At 33.0% G+C, this 23,877-nt stretch overlaps 1 protein-coding gene across 9 annotated transcripts in view; it reads right to left on the bottom strand.

The window, feature by feature from the left end:
* The window catches only part of LOC116426438 (cyclic nucleotide-gated channel alpha-3), a 295,515-nt gene extending 272,409 nt beyond the window's left edge, over positions 1–23,106 (bottom strand). For 4 of the 9 annotated variants that reach the window (XM_076369711.1, XM_076369713.1, XM_076369710.1 and 1 more), the window contains exon 1: positions 20,669–23,105. The gene's annotated coding sequence lies outside the window, so the exon portion shown is untranslated. Of the gene's footprint in view, positions 1–20,668 lie in introns of all 9 variants that reach the window. The other 5 variants (XM_076369709.1, XM_076369712.1, XM_076369706.1 and 2 more) reach the window with 4 other exon arrangements.
* Positions 23,107–23,877: the final 771 nt, after the last annotated feature.

Genomic DNA, 23,877 nt, shown 5'->3' on the forward strand with positions numbered 1-23,877 from the left:
CGTTACAATTACATAGTATTACATCTTAAAAAATAGACTAGCAGTTCTACATTCTTGATAAACTATTATACTAAACATTTAATTATAATCCGTTTTTTCTTTCCATATTTCTTTAATTTCCATGGCTAGTGGAGTGTATTTATTGATGTTTCTCTGCTTCTTTCGTTTTTATGTTTGCGTCGTTAGGGATTGTTATGCCTATGAGATATGTTTTTTTTTATTTTTTTATCCGTGTATGTCATATCTGGTCTGTTGTGTGCTGTTGATCTATTTGTGCGTAGTGTTGTGTTCCAATATATTTTTCCTGTTTGATTCTCCAGCATTGTCTTTGGTTTGTATGTGAAGTATAACATGGTTGTGTAATTAGGTTGTATTTTTGTGCTATTCGTCGGTGTATTATTTTTGTTATTGTGTTGTGTGTATTTATACAATCGATTGCACCTAACAATTGTATAAGACATGTACATCAATGATTTTTGAATGTGATATGTTAGATTGACAATGTGTATAATATATCATACAAATTTTACCATTAGTAAGTAGTGAGTCATTGTTTGTAAGAAACTGGTTTCAAATTATAGGACACAGTTAGCATTCAGCAGATCATAGTCATTAATAGTAAACATGTAATTCATTAAAACATACATATAATACTTTTAACATTGACCAGATTATACTGATTGATAATGAATACTGTTACAAGCATTATATGTATGTATTAATCAATAAAATGTTCACTATTAATGAGTATGATCTGTTCAATAGTAATTACACCCTATAAGTTGAAACATATCTCAGAAACAATGACTCACTATTTACTATTATTATTATCATCATCGTTATTATTACTATTATTATTATTATATAATAATATATGTAATAATGTTATATAATATACTATTATAGTATATTATATTAGTTTATTATACTGTTACTATATAATATACTAATACTTATAATAGTATTATATATATTATAGTATTATATATTAGTATAATAATACTTACACTAATACTAATATACTATTATATTTCTTAAAAACGAAAGTAGTCCATATAATACGTAAGTATCCGCCTTCGTCACAGCACAACAAGTGCCATTTCTTCTCTAACAAAAGGGTATTTGCAGAATTTGTACACAAAGTTCAATGGTTACCGAAGATTAAGATTATTTGCAAATTTGAATTCGGTTTCTGCACTCGTCGCTCGATTGCGGCTGATATTTTGTGCACGCGATCAACCAGATTCGCCTGTGACATGACAAAGCCTGTCGATAAATGATACCAGCGGGGAGGGAGTTGCGGCTTGCGCGGGGACACGAATAAAACGAGATAATACCTCGAATATGAAACATTGGCCGAGATGTTATAATGCGAGCTGCTCTGTACAAAGCGATCCCGTGAAAAATGCAAGTTCGTTACAAAGAGCCACCGAAAATTCCACTGGAAATTTATTCGCCGAATGGAGGTTCACGCCGCGAATGTATTTATTATAACACAATACGTGAGTCGGTGACAAAAATTTAAAGCTGCTTACAGGCACGCGCAAAGCAAATTATTATGCAGATTTTGTATTCATCTATACGTATTATATTCAATAGACAAGTATTTAGTACTTAATAAACAAACTTGGTTTTTTATAATGCGTTAATTAACTACCAATTCTTGGTTGGGCAACTTTGCTCGAGCTACTGAAAAATCAGAATTAATAGTAAGAACATTTCATAAAAGTACTTTTTCAATAACTCAGAGATATGAGTTAGATCACTATTATTCTGCGCCACTCAAACAACAAAAAGAAACATTGGTTAAATGCATAGTTATTAGAATAAAATGAAATGTCCAGTCTGCTTTGATATAGGAGTACAAAAAATTAAAGCCATAGCAAACGAATCATTCTAAGAGGATGAATTCGCTTTTACAATAAATCGACAGTTCTTATTTCTTACCAAGCGGATATGTCCGCCACTACGCTATATCGAATGTATCATTCTGAACGGTTAAATCCACCGTTATGCCACAGCAACAGTTTCCTCTGAACGGATATATCCAAGATTAAGCCAAGGGTATGTACACCATATGTTGTTAAATCGAATAGAAATCTGTATCTCCTCCTAGTATATCTGCAAGAATCTACAGTGATCTGTAACATCTTAAATAGAGAGAAATTCGTGTTTCTCCAAGCTTGACCCGTGAAGGCGAACGCGAATGAGTTTTTAAAAAAATGACATATGATACCCCAAATAAATACTTAGATAAAAATGTAGTGTAGGGCTCATTTTTAATTAATATATTCATATTTTTAATCATTATATATAATTTTCTTTATTTTATTGCTTTATCAAATTTCTCTTCAGTTGTCCCAGTTGTATAACAAACGAAAATGTTACAATAATAACGAGTACGTTATTTCTTTATTAAATAAAAAATGATTTAGTTTTCAATGAAATGTGAAGATTACAGAAACTGTCAATGAGTACTATCAAAAAGTACTGAATACTTTAAACTTTCTGCTAAACAGCTGAATAATTTACTCTTACATTTTAAAAATTGTTAACAAAAATAACTCATTTTCATTTGAAATTACAAGATACTCTTTAGAAGTAAATAAATAAAATGAAAATTATAATAGAGCAATCTTAACTGCACGAGGTGTTTCATAACATGTAAGAATTTTTCAATTAGAAAGTGGATAGAGAATACATAATTCGTAATTTAAGTTGCAGTATTCTCGATTTTTACTGTTATTTCTGTTTTAAATATTTACAATACTAACATTGTTCAAATAATACATTTTTCACGCATAACATTTATTTGCAGTCACTAAAGTAGTTAAAAATAAGCTGATTTAAATTTCAAACAAAATATAAGCATACTTGTTTCATAGCATCATTTCGATGAGAACGGTGCTTTAAGATTCCTTCAGAACATAAAGGGTTAAATGGCGTTTGTGCACACCATTATAGCATACCTGAACTACTCGACTAAATGATAAGATATAACAGTTCTTGTCTAAGACAGGTTCTTGTCTACATGCATATCGTACAGAAAAACCATGTTGCTGGGTTTAAAAAGTCTATTTAACTAAAATATATTTTAAAAAAAAGATATTTTTTACATTCTAAGCAGTGAAACGGCTCTTCTAAAATCGACCTTAATAAAATGAACCAGACTATAACCTAAATTATTAAGATTGTATAATAAATATAATATATAAAATTATGTCACAATGAAATTTACAGTATGATCTAGACGATTAAAAGCACAGTACAAGTTAGAATAATACTTATTTTAGTAGAAAATGTAAGTATAGTTTTAAGTAATGACCAGCAGTGACTTATTAATAGTATACGAGAATAAAACCTAATCTTTCCAAAATTATATTCATTTCTCTCATGTATTTTTAAGTAATATAAGCTTATAGCATTGCCGATTTTATTTTATTTTGTCAAAAGCACTTCGTAATCATATTTTGTGTTCTTAGGAAAACAAACAGAAATCATGTTATTATTTATATTATTATCATTCGAATAAATATGCATATTTTATTAATGTGTATTTATAATGTACTATAGTACCTACTGTTATTATTTATAATATATTTAATATAACATAGAGAAACTCAAAACTATGCCTATGCTATAAGATTCATATTCTGTACCCTGACTTTTCATTCTTTATTCTGAGCTCTGCACTCTGCACTCTGATCCTCGACTGACTCGCTCATTATTTTCTCACTCGCCAACCGCACAATCTACCACTCAGTTCTCGTCTTTTCACTTCTCACACTCAACATACATTCCTAAAAAACATTGAAACATTCTACGTTTACATCTAAAATCTCCATAAACGCCCTCTTATCACTATTGTCTCCCAACAATACTTTCAAACCATAAGAAATAAAATTTAAAAAAAAACACCGAAGAAAGTGTTTTTGAAGACATCGGTGTACAAAGATTCCTGTAGTCTTCATCAAACGTACGAACATTCAAACAACAAAAATAAATTAATGAATTATTTTATCAAATGACATTCATCAATCTTTTCTAGGTATGAAAGCCCCGAATATTTCTTTTTTAAAGCAACAAGTTTTAATAATATTCATTTCTTCCTATTTAATCTAAAATTAATTTTGTCTAAAATTGAAAATCTAACATTCAATACGAACGAATGAATTTTAAAAAGAAACGTTACAGACATATAACATATCCTAACAATTTTCCAAACGAACTAAATGCCATTCACATAATTTCAAACAATAAATATTCATATTAAAATAAATTCATACTAAACGTCAAAACTTGAGACCATAGGAACAACTAAACCAATAAACGATGTTTACACAGCTGGGTGAAATATCAGAAAATAACATCGTTTGTTGAAGAAGTTCAGGGAAAATCACACATTTCTTCGAATAAAGGTCATAGGAGGACCATTCAACTCAATGAGTAGAGATATCTGGAAGATTTGGATTGAATCACAAGATTAAAGAATCAAGATATCGAGAAACTACCTACAAAAGGATTGTTATTGTCCGTAGATTAGATCAGTATATTGTCCTAAGCAACGAGGAAAGGCGAAACAGTGTTTTCTAGCGGAACTTTTGAACTGTGACAGTATTTTCTGAGACGAAACGGAATAGGTGGTATTTTATTACAATATACACACTTATATAATATACTATGAATACTCTTACATTAATATATTATACGAATTATTATAATTTTGTATATTGTCATTAAAAAAGCAATAGAAAGAACATATTATCATAATACAAAATTCTAGGAAGTACAAGTCGGGTCCGCACTATTTTCTTACAATAAATATAATTTATGTGAATAAAATTTTCTAGTTATTTCTATCATACGACAAAGTATTCCAAAACCATAGAAAAAATTGGTAGCACAATTTTCTAAAGCAAAATTCCCAAAAATTGCTGCAATACTTTTTACTTTTAATATTGTTCCCAAGGTTCTGTGTTCGTTGCCCTTGGTATAAGTTTTCTGGCCAAGCCGTCACAAATCCTTACACTTTCACTATATTTTACCACTTTCTCCGAGTTTATCCGTGCGATCTTGCTTTCCTCTTCTTGATGAATTGTCTTTTCTCATTCCACTTTCCTTCTTTTCTTTATCTTTCTTTTTAAGGACTGACAGTTTCGTCTTAAAGGAAGTTGCTAATTTAACTCGGCGTTAAAGAGCGCTGTAATTTTGCATTTTTTAAATTATTCATCATTGAACTGCGAACTTTTTGTACTTACGGGAAATTATAATGTAGGAAAATGCATAGGAATTCATGCTATCTCAGAAATGTATAAAATATCCAATATGTAGCTTTTTATAACTTGCATTAAAAATATTTTCTGTTGTAACGAATATTAAAAATATTATGTTCTATCGTATTTACCAATGTTACTAGTTTTATTATTGGCATATAATGAAGTAAATTATTGAAAAGTGTGGTTGAATGCACAATATTTAGTTATTGAATAATAATTGCATATTTTTCACGTAAAGTAATTTAGTAGTTTACGTATGATTGGGTCAATTTCCCTTCAACAAAAAGAAGGTAGTAAATTAAGTCGACTTCATACATCAATCTACTTTCTAGAAACCACCAATTTTAAAGTATAGAAATCTTGAAAATAACATTGATCTAATATTAATAGATAGATATTAACTCTTAATATTAATACCACGAAAGACTTTCTTAGAAATACAATCAAATTTTATAATATTTTACGGGTCACGTAAAAAGAATAAAAATCTTGCAAGTTATTATTATTTAATTATTCGCAGTCTATAACCACAAATAATTCAAGCATTCTGTGTGTCGTTTAAACTTATTATTTATATTTACGAAATTATATAAAATAGCAAAAATATACTTGACAAAACAAAATTATGTTAATATTCATTATGAAAACTTTATATCATCCAATTATTAAGGATCTAGTATATTTTTAAAATATACACTGATGCACAAAAGTATTTATAACCGATATATTTATTATAGAAACGTTGAACACATATAATAAATATTTTGAAATTTCAATTAAGAATAATTTAGATGCATTTTATTTAAGTCGAATAACACATCTAAGATATCAGTTTCCATCACAACTATATTAATTTCAACACTAAAACGACTGTTTAATATGATTAATTTATGCCTCTTGTAAAAATTATAACAATACATTTCTCTCGGTTTCTTCGTATATTCATTACAGTATTCAATTGAAACCATTTATTTTTAAAGTCATGTCGGATGTTTCACACTTTGAAAATATGGAGAATCGCGAAATAAGAAAAGTGATGTACGGTAAATCGTGTTTATACTAAATTTCTGTAAATTTCTGTAAATAGTATTAAACACTTTTGTTGACCAGCAGACGTATTACGTTGCGTTTAGGCGTTTTCTGGGAAATGTAGCAAATGGGAGTCGGAGAGAGTAGAATTCAGCGAGCACACAGAACGGGGAACAACATCCCGGAGCAATTGATAAACCTTCTCTTGAGCAGCCACACCTAGGCACACTGCTGTATTGCCGTGATAAAATACACTTGCCGCGTTACCTGCTCCCCTGAAAGGAGTTCCATTTTTTAACCCGCGGCGTAGGAAAATCCATACTGCCCCATGGCCAGAGATATTTTGTTCCCCCAACTTGGACGAAATACAAATATTAGCACACTTCGAAGCATCAAACAGATGTAGACGAATATATGTTTACCTTACCGCCCGTGGTAAAATAAACTAGGGCAGTTTTGTTTCTTGCGATACGGTTACCACGTTGTGTAATTAATCAGACGTAATCAAACAAATTTGTACGCTTCAACGCTTTTCTTGCCAGTCAGCTTCTATCACACAATTTGCAACACATAACTGAAAACATCATTTTTCTGTGAAGATTAAATATTTTTGTGAAATGTTTTATACGTATTAAAATTATGGCTAAGTGCTTTTACTTATGTAGTAATTTTGTATTCCTTGGGGTTGGGTTGGTAATGTGTAAAATATACCAGAAAAGATTCCACCATTAGTAAATTTAAATTATAATTTAACACTAATATTTTGTTTATGATATATTATACATATTGTCAACCTAACACATTCAAGACTATCGATGTCACTCCATCTCTCTACAAGTATTACATGTGTGCTTAATAAAAAATTGTTAAAACCCAATTCAACCCAAGAATAAATAATTAGTATTAAAGATTATCAAAATGGCGCACATTAACATAAGAAAATTCATTAATAGAAAGATCATGACGTATTCAAAATAGAAATATTAATTTAGTTCGAATGATAACAGAAAGCATACCGAATAAGAATATTTTTGATTCTTTCGTTTCAATCCATCCCAAATGCTCGAATCATCCACACCAAAATACGATTTTTAAAACATGTATCTATACTAAACAGGGGCTACACCAAGAAAAAATGAATTTATATTGTATAAAAAATTATTATATATAACTTAAAAATAACTAAATAAGCTATAAAAAGAAACTGAAAGAATTGGTTAGACCGTTATTATGAGAAGAATTCACGGAAATTGATCATTTTTCAGCGACGTTCACAGGGAAGTACCTTCTTAAAATCGTTCGCGCAGTTATGAGAGGTTCCGTATGAATATTTCATTTAAGTTCACAATCTAGACATTTATACTTGAATGTACGATTCTATATGAAATGTACATTTCTTTTCACATTTTATTCATATCCCGCAATGGAATTTCAAGTTCCATTACGGAAATATTATTCGCAATAGTGTCACCTTCTTCCGGTACAGCATGGCAAAGCTGATTTTCGACGTTTCACTTTGAATGCAATCAAGGCGACGAAATGTTACGTGTGCCGGCATTACTTCAGGAGCACTACGTATCATAAAACTCGATAGAAAATTTCAGATTCACTCGTAGAAGAAATAGAAATATCGATCGCAGTGTGACAATAGAATCTGATACGATATTCCGCTACAAGGAATCAGTAACGTTAGTTCCAGAAAAAGTGGTACGTAAAGTCACTGGCGGAAGATACAAATGGTGTATTATGTCTCTCCAATAAGTAGGTCTTATTCTGTCAGATTTAACCGGTTAGCTGTGGTCGACGGTTACACACATCGCGCGGAAAAAGTGGTTACCTAAAGGTAGTTGCTACTTAACCGGTTAACTGTGGAATTTAATTTAAAATATCTCCCGTTTTGCACGCAATAAAATCAAAAAGTGAAGTGTGCACTCGTTTAACACAGGATGAACACACTTAGAGTATATTTCAATGAAAAATAAAAACAGAACAAAGAAGAGTTACATGTTTATCTGAAAAAATGAAGAATTCATCGTTGAAAGAATTGGTATCATTTCAAGCTTTAAAATGACATGTGTACTCGTCAAACGCAGTTAACTGGTTAAATGGCAATTTCAGTGAATACCAAAATATATTCGAAAATTTCAAGATGTTTAATAGAAAAAGATTAGACGTTTTATAGAAAAACGATATACAGTGCGGATTTAGGTGCACAATTCAGATGCACACTTTTCATACAGGTCACCACAGTTAACTGGTTAATATCCATTTTCTAGAAAATTAAATATTTATACGGTTGTCATTATAATCTGATCTATTCTCTTTAAATGAATTTTCATTTTCTCGAAAGATATCAGGGATTGGATATCTTGTATTTGAAGTATCTTAACGGTTTGTTTTAAAAAATGGAAGAAAGTAGAATTAAAAATATTAAGATATTTAATTTGCGATAACAATTCGTTTAAAAAATGGAAGAGAAAAGTTTTACTGGTTCTTAGGAACAATGTAGTAAATAGACTACGAATCTTTATGTAAAGTAATATTTCTTAATATAATTTACAGAAACTGGAATTAAACTGGAATTAAAAATAGCAATAAATATAATATTACAAATAAATGGTCGAAACTTTCTATTCATTCCTGACTTTTTGTAATTTTAAAAATCAATACATTACAAACAATATAAAACACATTTAACATTCCATATAAAATATTATAGGTCAAATTTGTGACTATAAAAATATTGTAAACATAAAAAATTTCTGTATGTATGTTACTATATTCTATATTCTATAAAAACATGGTACAAATAGAAAATTTATATATGCTATGATTATTAGTTGCGAAAGACAATAAAACTTTATCCCTTTAATGTTTTCTCCAGAAATTAGCTAGTTAGTGACTTGCGTGAACATCCTGCGAGCACAACGACAAAGGAAAATACATTTCACGGTAGGTGACATACATATTTACCAAGTGAACGGCTTGCAAAGCAATTGTAAAATATCGAGTAGACATCAGAGATGGTATGTACTCCACAAATACATCGATACAAAGATATAAAATGGAACTGAAGATAAACGAATAGTATTTGCCAGCGAACAGAGAAAACGATGAACGTCGAAACAATATGAATCTGTATCGAAAAGAACGTCAAAAAGAACCGACGAATGAATATGAGTTCCTGTTACGTATACGTATGAACATTTGATGTGGCACTTCATTTTCAATTTTCAAACTTTAGTTATTACAGTACCCACGATTTTCAGAAGTTTATTACAATACGTATGATCCTTCAATTGAGAATTAAATTGCGAATTGGATTTGTACTTCCAACTTGATTGATTTCACAATCTTTTGTAAATCTGTTTAATTATTATAATTCCAAACGTTGTACATTAATACTACTGAACAGTAATTGAATAAAGAAAAATGTTAATAATAATTGGAATACTGATATTTTTTTATTTTTATGTGTATATATTATTTTTTTATTTTATTTTTATGTGTATATATTATTTTATTGAAGTATTATCTCTATGCAAGTAAAAATTTAAGTTTTGTTATAATGTATTTTAATATGAAGTACAACTTTACTTTTAGTTATAAATAAATATATCTTTTCGAAAATATACTAAAATAATATAAAAACAAAATCAGAAATAAATTACAAATTTATACTATTCTTTCATATCTAAAAAATAATTGACCGAACATAATTGGCTATACGCTTTCAATGCTAATGGCGTGTTCAAATAAAATCATTAGATATTTGAAAAACAGTGTTAGTTTACTGATTGCTCGATTATTTTCGCGTATAAAATTTAATGGTTATAAATCATCGAATATCATTAATATATGAAATCAATTTTTATTCCCACCTCCCTTTTAATGGAACAGTAATCCGGCTATAACACAGGACCACGTATACGGATTAAATGGCTCAATGTTTTTGCACAGCCATATCGTTACAAACAGAACAAACATTAATACGAAATGCTAAAAGAATCATTTTTAAAATGTCTACATTGTTAATGTTACTATAACAGATTGTTCGTCGGTGTGTTTCTATACGTTTCCAAATATTTGATTGAAAATATAATAAATGTAAATACACAGAATCGAGGAGGATGTGATTTTATATCGAAAAATAACTCATAAACTTACAACGAAATTGTTTCATTTGAAAAATTCTTTTTAAAAAATCAAACACAAATTGGTTGTCGAATATATGCTACGATTTCCAACATTATCTATGTATTAGTAATTAATGCATTAAACGTACTTTTAAAAGATTGTTAATGCTCTATATATTAAATTCAATAATTACTTGTTGAATCGTAAAGTATTTTTCAAATATTACTGTTTACTCTTTTATTACTTTCTACCGCGATCTTTTTGTTTCAGTCTGTTCTCAACTAAAATACGACCCTACTACTTGATTGCCGCATTATATAGGTATCAATATCCTGAAGAAAGTACAATAAAAACTTTTCAGACTCCATTCTTACGGCATTAATAAACCTACACTAGAGTTTATTCATTAGTATCTATATGTCAGTTATGTCAACATCATATTGAATTGTCTCGCTTCGGGTTATTGACCCTTGCACACCAGCGAACCATAGCTGACTTGCTTTGTGTACAAACTTATCCACCAGCTGATTGTTCGTTCTATCATTTTAGAATTATTGGAATTTTACGTTCTGACTGAAAGTTTATAAAATTGTGTAAGGTAAAAGCATCAGTAGGTGACCGGTTAAGAGAAATTTTCTGGGTGAATAATAGTAAACGCTTGCTCCTTTATTAAATAGAGAAACTCTATGCGTGAAAATGCTGTTTGAAATTCTTACATTATCCAACAAAGCAAACTTCTTCGAAATGGTTATATTATTCAAATTTTATAGACTCTTTTGAAAATGCAATACTTGCGTCAGAAGTTAGCCATCTTTGAAAACAAGAAAACTAGTAACTGACCATTTGTTAGTCGGTAATTGACCATTTATATATAATACAACCAAAAACGTGCTAAAAGTGTTTCGGAGTTTGGTTGGTATATGCTGCTGCATATCTATCGCGCCTTTATCAAAAGATTATAACTTTTAAAAATCTTAGTTTTCACGTTTTCCAGAAAAATGACCAACTACTGATACCAGGTCAATTACTAGTGCCTTTATCTTAGTACTGTTTTCCAGTCTGGGTTAGGATTGTTGAAAATCAAAAGATTTGTAAAACCATTTATATCTTGTCAGAAGAATATTATTATTGCAGAACGCAAGGAAAGCATGAACTACATATATTCGTATTTAGAAACTATTAGTCACCTAACAGTTGTTCACATCTTTTTAGATATTTATTTTAAATCACTTATTGTGTTAAACTGACTTTATTTACCTAAATGTTTATACCAAATTAAAGATCAATACTTTTTACAGTATCTGACAACTGTACCGACGAACTAATTTTAAAGAAACGAGAAAGAAATCCTAATATCCATGCGAGAAATGATTTATTATTCTAAATTAATTTTTTCATTGAAAATTTTGTAATCTACACATTTATTTTGTAAAATTAGGGTCCCCTAATACAATAATAACATACGCCATAAAAATTTAATCAAAGTTGGTAAGAATTATACAAGTTTATAATTTCATTTATTTCATTCAAACTTTATTAATTATATGAAAATACGAGCATTGACAAGCAGATGCACACTCAAACTTTATCGAACACGGTTCATTAATTCAGATATTCAAAGTAGGTCTAGAAGTATGGAATCAATACTTTCGTCTTCGTTTCATTGAATATTCTGTGCAATTCCTTTCCTCGAGTCAATTCCATTCTTTTTCCTACCGTGTAATCCTAGTAAAATACGTCAATTCTTGCTCCCCTGTTCGTTACGTTCAATTGACGTTCAGTGTGTAATAGCTTACGATCTAGCGACATGCAATCTAGAATGATAATCTTGCAGTCCTTCATAGGTGACACGTGGCTATGACTAGACGGCGAACTACTGCATACGAATATCGAGTGCCGTTGATCAGATTTCCGTTTGTTCAGATCACTGATCCTTTTGCTCTATCTCTTGCAAGATTAACGAGTTACTCGATTTCACATTATGCGCCTATTTGTTCGCTGAGGAATTGCACTAACGTCGAATTTGTTGGACTGACGTCATATACAAATGTAAGGGACAGTTCTTAAGAAAAAAAGTAGCTCTGTATAGGCTGGCCCAAATATAAGGTTACAAAGTAAATTTTATAAATATCAATATATTTTTTTATATTATATTGTCGTTATCATTTTATAACAATATATTATTTTTGTCATATGAAATGATTCTTGAAGTAAATAGTATCTATTCAGTTTTATAAAAATTAACCGAACATTTAAACTATGACTCTTTGTATCAATACATATGCAATAAATATAAAGAATAGTGAAAAAAGTGGAATGTAGGAAAATTGATGGCTAATGTTCCCGTTTATATATCTTTTGAAATTTCTTAAGGTTACGAAAACAAGTTACAAAAAAAATTTTAAATTTTGGAACTAATTTACTTTTTTGTTATCTAAATAATAATAATATCTTAATACTTATAATTAATAAAATATATAATTAATACTTCATCACATCTATAAGTATATAAAATCTTTGAAAAAATATAAGAATTAATTCCATTTCTAAGTATATTTAAATAATTATAACTTAACAGTTTCAATTAGCGAAACATATATAATTAATACTTCATCACAACTGTAACTATATAGAATTTTTAACAAAAATTATAAAGATTAATTCCTGTTGTATGTCACAATTATATTATCTATAGTATAGCCGTGCTGTGTATAAGGGTGGATCCCTCACACACTTTACTCATCCTTGACTCACCACCATTAACCTAACAAAGAATGACGGCAGTGGTAAAAGAGAGAGAACTCAGCTTGTCGCGTTCGACGCAGATAGCAATGGATGGCGTTATTCTTAGCGTCTTGGTTTCCTTGACAACGAAAGCAGAGCAGGGGATGCTCGATTTACCCGCGGGTGAAGCTTGGACAGCACGTCATGTACGAAATGTCACAATACTTGTCTCTCTGTGCAGATTCAACTCCTGACATTGAAGGTTTGAATGTATTGCAATTCTTTTCCGTTCACAAAAATTTTATAATAGAATTCAGTGTATCGATTTTTTAAATGTTCTTATAATCTGCATTTTGTTGTTGTAACACTGTTTTATAGTCAAGGATTTTATTTATGATAATTTGCACTTCTTCTTTTATACACTAATGCACTAATGTGTATTGTAAATTTTCAGTTTATTATAAGATTTCATTACAACGCATTAGCTTCACGTTGTTATTATTATTTTTCATTTGTATAATAACTATAAAGATTAGTGTAAGAATGACTTTCGTTGTTCGTTAATAAGTTTGTATCTTTCGCGTCACGTGAAGTTATATAATAATAACTTATTGAATATTTTCGACAATGTATTTTTCTTCTACTTTCTGTTCTATGATATTATAAATTCGAAATTCCAAGTCTGAAGCATAAATTTGAATACTTGAAATATTACACAATATTATTCAGAACCTATTAATGAAACTTTTATCAAACGAAAGAAACACTGAATAAATCGAAAATATGCGAAATGATAGTGTTAAATTAATCAATCCGCTAGAATACCTAAAACAGGATAGTTTAAAATGGCAGATTTGAAATAGAATGTTACAAACACAGTTTCTAAGTCTATTTAGCTACAAATGCAAATTACATTATAGACTTTCTTATGTAAAATTAAATTACGTACATACATGAAGATATTTATATCTACTTCGAAGTAACTTCAAAATTGCAAAACATTTCTGAATAATAAAGTGTTTAAAAATGGTACTTTAATAGTTAATTTATATATACAAAGGTTAATATTTATATTATTTTACGTAAGATGTAATTATTATTATTGGATGACACAAAATACTATTATTGAAGAACACCTGGTAAATTCTTTTCTTGTTAGAAGAAAAGAAGTGAGTTATACAAAGGCTTTGTGTTTAGACTTATGTTGGTCAAATGGAGAACGCTTCCCCTCGGAGCAGAATGCACCGATGAGAAGTCCACCACAGGATGAGCCAAGCCACTATTGTTGTTAATTGTTGTTAATACTCACTATATTGAGACTAGGGTTAATAATTTTATTATAACAGCACTTTCTTCATTCTTTATTTTCTCAAATTTAAGTCGGTTACTGTGTTTATTGCTCTTCCTTAGTAATGTAATTTTATTAACTCCTTTTTTAGAACTGCTAGATTTAAATAATTTCTATAAAGCATCTGTCACGTAAATTTTAATCAATCACAGAATTTGAAATTTATTCTAATTTTGGGGATAATAGAATCGATTCTTTTTGTGTTTTGATCATTCTTCTAGTCTGTAGAATATGTTCATCAATCGATTTTTCGAAATTGGATAAGCTGTCGTAGCTACGAAAGCTCAAATGATTCGAGACTATAGTCGACGCAGAGGTGCTTTGCGCTTTGAATGCGAATTTCTCGGAATCAAGTTTTTCAACGCTCTCCTATGAATTTCAGGAAAATTGCTGAGTTGATTGCTTTTCTCATTATACTTCATATTCAGTACATCTGTCGCTATCGTCTCTTTCAAAATCAGGTCAATACTTTCGAGACTTCGATTCTTTTGGCACGTAAAAATCACTAAAGCTAAATGAAAATATGTATTTCTGACTTTAATCGATTACATTTTGTAAATAATTGTTATATTTGTGATAAAGGGAGAGCTATACTCATATAAATAAAGAAAACGTATAACTCAATTTTGTACGATCAATAAAAAAATTGTGAATCCTAGGGTAAATCAGTTAAGATGTTCAAATAACCAAATTTCAATGCAGTAAACATTTAACATTTTTATTAATCATCATAATTGTTTTATAAATTTATATATATTTCGTTCATCTTTTCACTGCTACGAATTTTACAGAATTACCACCTTTTTCTCCTTTTCAATCTCTCTTTAACATATCCTACTAATTTATTTATTTCCCTTCTTTTCCTTTGATATAATTAAATCAATTAATAATGTTTTCTCTTACGTTAATGTCATTTTTGTTCTACGTTTTCGTACTTCCATATAATTCTTTATATTCATGTAAATTTCTCATGTTATTTAAGTTATTATATCTTCAATATTATTATTAAATCGTTGCTTCGTAGATTCAGAAGCAAGTTACTAAACAAGTTATTATTACTATTAATATGGTATTTCCATTTTAGTTATATTTTTCTATAACAATAATTACATGTATAAGGAATTCAAAATTGCAAATAAACATTTAAATACAAACGACAAGTTACAATACAGTAGAGAACTCTAATAAATGAATTTATTATATAATCGAAGAACATGATGATAATATTAGAGAAATATCACGCTTCTAAACGCAATCAGTTTCATATCAATGTGAATGAAGTTAGCCCTACTACGTTTATTTCGTTACCTCTCCCGAGTAATGTTTCTCGGAATGTGATTATCGATTAGCTACCGAAAGCAAACCTGCAAACAAACATATCCAATCAAACGGCAATGATTTCTTGATGAAAATGAGTCCGAACACGAGGTAAACAAGATAACGGTGAGGTCGAAACCTGTGCTAAAAAAGTTTGCGCTGTAGTACTTCAATATGTAGCGGTACGTGGCTCGCAGCGTTGGTAGGAAATAGCATTGACCACTTATAGATGTTTAGGTATAGGCAATTAAGCCTACCCTAAAGTCTGTAAGTTGGCGAAAATATTTTACACTTTTTATACGTGCGTAGCTGAATAGGCTACCCTACCATAAACGCTGCCAGCCATGTCCCGTTAAGGCTTCTTCGGCCGCACGGTCAGCGCGGCTCGGGAAAAAGATTCCGAATTAGAAATCCACAATTTTTTCCCCTGCCAAAAATCGAGGCGACGTTGGAGAAGGGAATTAGCTCTACCCTCGAAGTTTCCAAGGGGTAACGCCTTTTCGAAGACGCAAATAAATAAAGCGGAAAAGCGCGAGGAAGCAGATTACCCGTTCTGCCTCCGAACACTCGTCTACATAAATAAATAACTTGTAAACATATTTGTCGTGAGTATTCAATAATTTGGGTGCCCGATAAATTATCGAATATAATTATCTCAAAGACGAAGTTTTTTAAAAGAATTTTATTCCATGTTTTCTACGTATCTGTTTTTACTGCTCGATAATCTCCATTGTTTTTATAGATACAAAGAAGCTAATAAAACTTTAACAGCAGTCGCTGAATATAATGATGACCACAGCGTGGCAGTAATAATTTTTGGTTAGTAAAAGAGTTTTAGAAATTTCAAGATCACCTTCACTTTCTAAAATAGAACTACATATTTTTTATATAACAATCATAAATCTTTCGTTCATAAAATCGTGTTATATCTCCAAAAAACAATGGAGATAATCAAGTGCTAATCTTTTGTGAAACAGCTTGTACATTTTTCGATTCTTTACTCGACATCCCGTAACACCATGCAAACACTTCCATCTATACAGCGTATTTTTCAAAATTTAAATAATAATAAATAAAAAATGGAACACTCTATTATATGTAAATCTTCGCATCAAGCATCAGAACGTTAACCGAGGTAAAATTTAAGTAAAAAACTGAAACGAGGAAACGAGCAACAAGCGAAGCATTACGTCGACATAATAGACGAGCAGCGTGTTCAGCGATTAGAGGAGTGAGCGTCTAACCGAATAAAAAAGACCCGTACAACCTGTAGAAATGAGATTTTGCTCCGACACGGCCACCCTCAGCCTCAGGCTGGGTCTACATCTATGCAACAGTGCGCACGAACCAGTGCGCGAACCGCGCACAGCCAAGTGCCGGCCACACTAAACGACGCGCGCCGAAAACGCCACTTGAGACTCTCGAAAACGGTCGATTTTTACGACCATCCGTGCACCAAAGATCCACGAATGTTCGTCAAGGCGCGCACGCAGAATACTTAGCCGCACACAGACGGTTTTGTCGGAAGAAAGTTCATAGACAGGGTATCCCAACAAATCTGTCCGTCTTAACCAATTTACTGCGTTTGACGAGTATACGCGTCATCGTAAAACTCGAAATGATTTTCGATTGAATTTGAGACATCTAAGTGTTATTAATTATAATCTTCTGGAATATAAATTAAATATTACTTTTCTATTATCAATTGTTAACCTTTGGAGTAAACGTAGACATAGAATAAAGATTAAAATTTGTTGTGTTTTTAATAAATTATTAAGAAAAAAGTAGCTGCATCGATCATAGTTAAGAAATAAATCATAAAGCAAGATAAAATTGGTTAAATGACAAAATGATAGTCATTTTTTTCACGATGAATTAGTTATTCTTTCAGAAATACATGTAATTCTTAGTCCTTTTACTTTAATCCTTCGTTGGAATATATTATACGTTCATTTGCCCTATGTTTGACGGATACATACTTCTTTGTTAGATTTTATTATGCGCATAATGAGAGATTTTTTAAACTAAATTTCACAGTTAATAGGTTAATCCCTTCTGCTGCAATATCGTGGCAAAAATTTCGAATCACATTTAACTAATATAAATGTTACTTAATTCTTTCGAGTCTAAATTGAATATTATTTTCTGTTATTAATATTTCTATTATCAATTTTTCTATTACCAATTTGACTGTTATTAATTGAATATTATTTCTATTATCATTAGTGCTTTAGAGTAAACATAGACACAAAATGAACGTGGAATTTTCTTCTCCTAACGAATTATGAACAGTGAAATAGTTCTTGCCGGGTACAGTTGTAAAGAAGAAACAAAAGGATAAATAACTTTATAGCGTTAACCCTTTGAGCTTGAAAGTTTTTTCGCTACATACATTCATATTTTTTCAATAAAACATTAATTACAGTTTGAACTGTATTAAATTGAAATAATACACTAATCGAGAAACAGAAATATTTTATTTCAATATTTCATGTCTAATTACAATGAATTAATTCTTAATGAAGGAGATTCAAATGTCTACGTGCAATAAAAAAAACTAGTTATTTATAATTATAATTATTACAACAAATTTGTGAAAGAATATTCATGTACATAGAATAAATTATTCATCTTTCTGAAATGTAATAAAGTGTAAATTAAATGAAGCATATATAAAATATGCATAAATGAAAAAACCCGTATTTTCTTATATTTTTTCTCTATCTGTGTCAACTTACACAGTGTAGCGTATTCAGCAGCTGGAACAAGGGTCCCAGAATTCACGCCACTTGAGAATCTTGAGGAGATCGCTCCACTGTTTGCCCCGAGTGCAAGAAAAGTTACGAACAGTTTTTACGTTTTTCAGTTACTTTAATTATAATATAATATATTTTTACCGTGTATTGCAACGTATCGTTATACTTTATCTCGCAATTTCAGTGGCAAAAGCTCTTTTATTTCAATTACGTTTAAAGTCAGTTGCTTTTCCTAACCTTTCCTGACTTTTTGCGTTTAGCCAGATAATGATCAAAATATATGCTATCTACCTATTAAAATAAATAAAAATTAATCCTTCAAAGTTACGTGACAAATTTAAACATCGTGTTTTTAAATAAAAAAAATTATAAGAAAAGAAACGACGGACAGGTATTTCGGTTTATATATTAATGTTTTAGATACGATTGTATACTGAATACAATAGAAAACATATAAGTTTAGAAATACTAATTAATTAATCATATTTCAAATCAAATATTAATCACATTTTCTCAGATTTTATTTATCAGTTCATTATCTATTGAATAATTTTGTTATATTTTAAAGTATTCTGTTGATCGTTCTTGTTAATATTAAGAAATAATATCCACATTTCTGTATTCCTTCTTTTGACAATCAATACTCTATATTTGAAAAATAGTTGTGTTACAATATTGATTATTATAAAAAATATTAAAGTGTCCTTTTTCTCATAAATCGTTCAGTTTTATCAAAAACTGGAATTTTCAAACCACCTTATTTTGAAATCAAAACTATTCTGTTAACTTTTAATATTTTCTTATTTATTCTAATTCGAGTCTAATTTCGCATGTATTATATAAATGTATTATCTTGTCACGTTTTTGATTTACTCGTATAGATTATTTCGAATAACTATTCATTACCACTTATATTTTCAATATTGCTAGTTTTCATCAGTTTCATTTGTAATTTATTTTTCATTTATACTTTCTTTCTTACGTTTTTCGCAGTATCAAGTCATATAAGTGGTTAAATGTTATAAAAGTCAATGACAAAGAAAATTGAATGAAATTGAAAAAAAGATGAAGAAAAGTAAATGAAAATCCAAGAAAGGAAGCGAGAAAGCGTATTAAATTAACAACAGGGAAAAATAAAACTGAAAAAAAGAAGAACGACAAAACAAATGACAAAATCTTTATTATGTATCCTATTCTACCATATTTCATATAATTTAGTAAAACTTATACTATTCGTATATTGAATATGCTCTTCAACGCATCAGAACTTAAAAATTCCTAAAATAACCCCACATGTACCATATATTAAAATCCTTAATTTTAACTTGTATATGGATACCATTTTTAAACAAAACCATGCAAAATAAATTGTTATACAGAGTGAGTCATCAAACTGTTCCACCATATATTGCTTGTAAACCGTTTGTTACATGCAAATAATTATCTTCTTATCATAGGAGAGTCATAAATATTGCTTCAATCCAAATTCCTTCAAATAAAGTACACACTTAACACCACAATTCAAAACTCGAATTATTTTCAAACTATTCATTGGACGATTCTTAATCTTAATGCTCAAAACATTTCCAATAACAATCAATTCAAATAAATCTTCCATCGTTGAGTGAATACAAAATATCTAAATAATCCCTAATTTCTCAACCTATATATCCAACAGTCCCTTCACTCAGCCTTCAATACTTCCCAAACCCAACCGCTACACACTCCATTCAAGAAACCCAAGGCAATACTCTGATCTCGCACAGAAATCAATCGCGAGACCAATTATTACATATCCACTATAAAATATCCGTCACCTTTCCGCGCCTGGCAAACTGTTCACAAGTAATTTAAGTAACGCTGGAGTAAGACGACTCACCCCGTACACGCAGACAATCCCCCCTAAGTCTCGAAGTTTAATCCTTTCAGGGTTAACCGGAACGCAGGTCCGCCAGCAGGTTAAACGATTTCGACGTTGCTAGGGCACCTATAACGAGCTACTAAGCGCCAAATGATCTTATCAGGCATACACGAGCGCACACGCATACAGAGAAACGTGAAACGCATGCCGGGATACGTACGGTGGTTAGGTCCTCGCACCTCGTGGAGAGCACCGGTTGAAACGCGGAGCTTCAGAGCGTCGAAGCCATCGGGCCGAAATTAACCAAGAGATGCGGCTTCCCTAGCGGTGATCGATCGCCGGGAAGATCGACGGTAATCAGGCGGACAACGATGCACCTCGCGGTACGACACAGCTCGTAAAAGTATATTGTTCCGCGGCGATATCAACGACGACGACACCATCCACACATTCACATGGAAACGCACCGCGGTCTCGCGGGCAACACGTTTCGGTGCACCCCGTAGCTCGAGTTCCTTCACAGCAACTTTAGTTACTGTCTGATCGGACTCGTCGAGGAAGATCGTGAAACATATTGAAAACCGAACGAACACCTTTGCACCCAACTTAGAAAGTTGCTGGTCTGATGCAAGGATTAGCGTGAATACCAGCTTTTCACATGAAGACAGGGAGTTTAGATGTTGTTCGGTTTGCGTTCACGCGTCGTTAGCGTGGTGCCAGTTAGGTGAGCATTGGGGTCTCTCCGCGGAGAGTCTTCAGTGAAACTTGGGTCATGTGGCTCGCTTGGCGAATGTCGGCTAGCTTAATGGTCTTTCTGTTGTTATTTTCGAATTCACTAAGTGTCTAACGTTCTGAAGATTCTTCTTCCTGGTAAAAAGAGTTCTTTTGATGCTGATGGTTCTATGTGTATACAGCAGGAGATAATATTTTGCTTAACATCAGCATGTTAACATCAGAGTCGGTCGATGGAATTCGAGATGCGTGGCATTGGTGCCTGATTGTTGCAGTATAAAACGCACGTAAATGCTCGTGAAATGGTCAGACACTTATTTTACCCTTCAACCCTTACGTCAATGTATTCTTTGGTAATAAGAGAAAGTTACGTTGTAGTCTTTTTCGAGCTTCCGCGTTCATCCGATACACGCGTTCCAACGATCAATTCATGTTCCTCCTTTTGAATCTTAATGTTCGATCACAATCTGACTGGTCCAACCAGAAATCCTACCGAGCACAGCGCTGCTTATAAAAAGATCCATCGAAGATCCGATCGCGAGTTGCACAATGTGACGTAAGTTTCGGTTTAACAAGCGAAACGCATTGATCCTTCACGTCGGACGCGACGCGATTAGTTGAAATACAGGAACGGCTGCTTCACACAAGCGACACGTGCCAGCCTCTTCATTATATTTTCCGTTCCCCTAACACTCTCGTTGATCTCGTTAATCGCTGCTCGATTACCGGACAGTTAATCCAGCGATGCTCGTTGATGGGTTCCCGTAGTGTCTGGCGAGCAACCACCATATATTCACTCCGTGTCACTCACACAGGTAGCCAGGATTGCCAGCATGAATCGGTGACACGCGTCGATTGTACGGGATCATCGAACCCGGTACGATTCGTCGGCAGTATCTACTTACGTGCCGTGCTCGTTGAGAATCCGGATGTTGCAACACTGCCGCGAGCATCCGCAGTATCACCTGGACCAGCCACTAGTCCGGAGAGGCTACGCTGCGAATAATCCCGTGGAATCTGTTCGCCGATGGATATCGCGGAAACGGTGTAACTGTTGCCACGTCGGTGGCTCGCGCTATCGAGCACCGCTCGATCGTCACCGGCGACGTGATCCCCCCCCCCCGAAAAAAAGAAGAAAAAACCGCGGAAGTCTTACATCGTGGTGGCACCGAATCGAGGTTAGCGCACTGGCACGTCGAACTTGCGGCGGTGGCGGCGGCGGCAGGCGGCAGACATCCACGTTCACGCAGCGAATCGAAGACGTTCCACGGGCCAAGCAGCAGCAGCAGCAGCAGCAGCAGCACGTTAGCAGCACCGTCCGGTGTCCGCTGTCATCGGAGCACAAATTAACGAGAGCGAAGCGTGTCGTTCGGCGGTTCCCTGTCACATGATCCGCCGGCGGATCCTCTGGACACGGCTTCGTCGGTCATGTCCCGGCGACAGGAATCGCGACAGGAGTCGTCGGGACTGTGCTCGACGCCCGTTACCACGCCGTTGGCCGATTTTCGGCCTGCTGTCCTCGCGTTCAGGCGAAACTGGCGACGGAGACAACGAGGAACAGAGAGAGAGAAAGAGAAAGAGTGAGAGAGAGAGAGAGAGAGAGAGAAAGAGAGAAAAAGAGTGGGAGAGAGAGAGAGAGAAAGAAAGAGAGAGAGGGAGAGAGAGAAAGAGAGAGCGAGCAAGAGCGAGAAAGAGAGAATGAGAGAGAGAGAGAGAAAGACAGAGGAACGTAAAAAAAATAGGAGAAATGATAATAATCGTGACGCCGGTTTCTCCTGCCTTGTTCGTTGCCCGGGGAGCGGCTATGGCGGCGGCCTGGCTCTTACTGCTGCTCTCCTCGATGCGGGGGTGACCGAAAGGGGTCGTCCGAAGCTCGCGGGCCGAAGGGGGAACGATTATCTCGCAGCATCCCCATCGCGCAGGACCAGCCCGTGCGACGCGACGGCTACGTGGAATCGAGACAGCCACTGCTGTGACGGGGGAAGAGAGGGCGCTGGTAGAACAGAGACGACCGCAGAATCTAGCGGGATGCGGGAGGGGTGGCTACGTCGGTGCGAAGGGTGTAGGATCGAATGGAGGACGGAGCGACGGAGAGAAAGAAGGAGAGAACGGGTTGGAAAGTGGAACCGGAGAAAATGGAAAGGGACGAAGATCGTGGATGAAAGAGGAGGATTCGGAATTTACTGGTTGGAGAAAGAAATGATATGCCTAGGGGTTGAACGGGGGGCGAGGAGGGTGGGACGTGACGGAATAAACCAGCCTATCGGAGGGAGAGGAACGATGGAGGGACGGAGATCAAACGAGACTGTGAACAGTTGGAAGAAAAACGCCGGGGAATAATACCGAGCCCGGAGACGGCTGGAACTATGAGACGGTGGGAATAGATGCGAATTAAGGAGCAAGAAGACCGGAAGGGCAAAAAGCGATGCTGGGGGATGATAAAAATGATCGAATATTGAAGCTGTTAGAAAAAAAGCGATGGATACGGGTTTTTTCGACGGATTGGCCGGTGAAACGTGAGGAAATTGTGTAAGATGAAAAAGGGAACGGTGCATGGGATTGAACTGAGGAATAAGGTACACGTGAATTGCGGATAATCCTGAATGAAGTGATAACAGCGGGAAATAAATACTGCAGGATTGAATATAAAAATAGAAGTATACACGTGAAACCGGATATTCCCCGTGACGCTAGAAT

Source organism: Nomia melanderi, chromosome 8, assembly GCF_051020985.1.
Source record: "Nomia melanderi isolate GNS246 chromosome 8, iyNomMela1, whole genome shotgun sequence".
NCBI lineage: Eukaryota > Metazoa > Arthropoda > Insecta > Hymenoptera > Halictidae > Nomia > Nomia melanderi.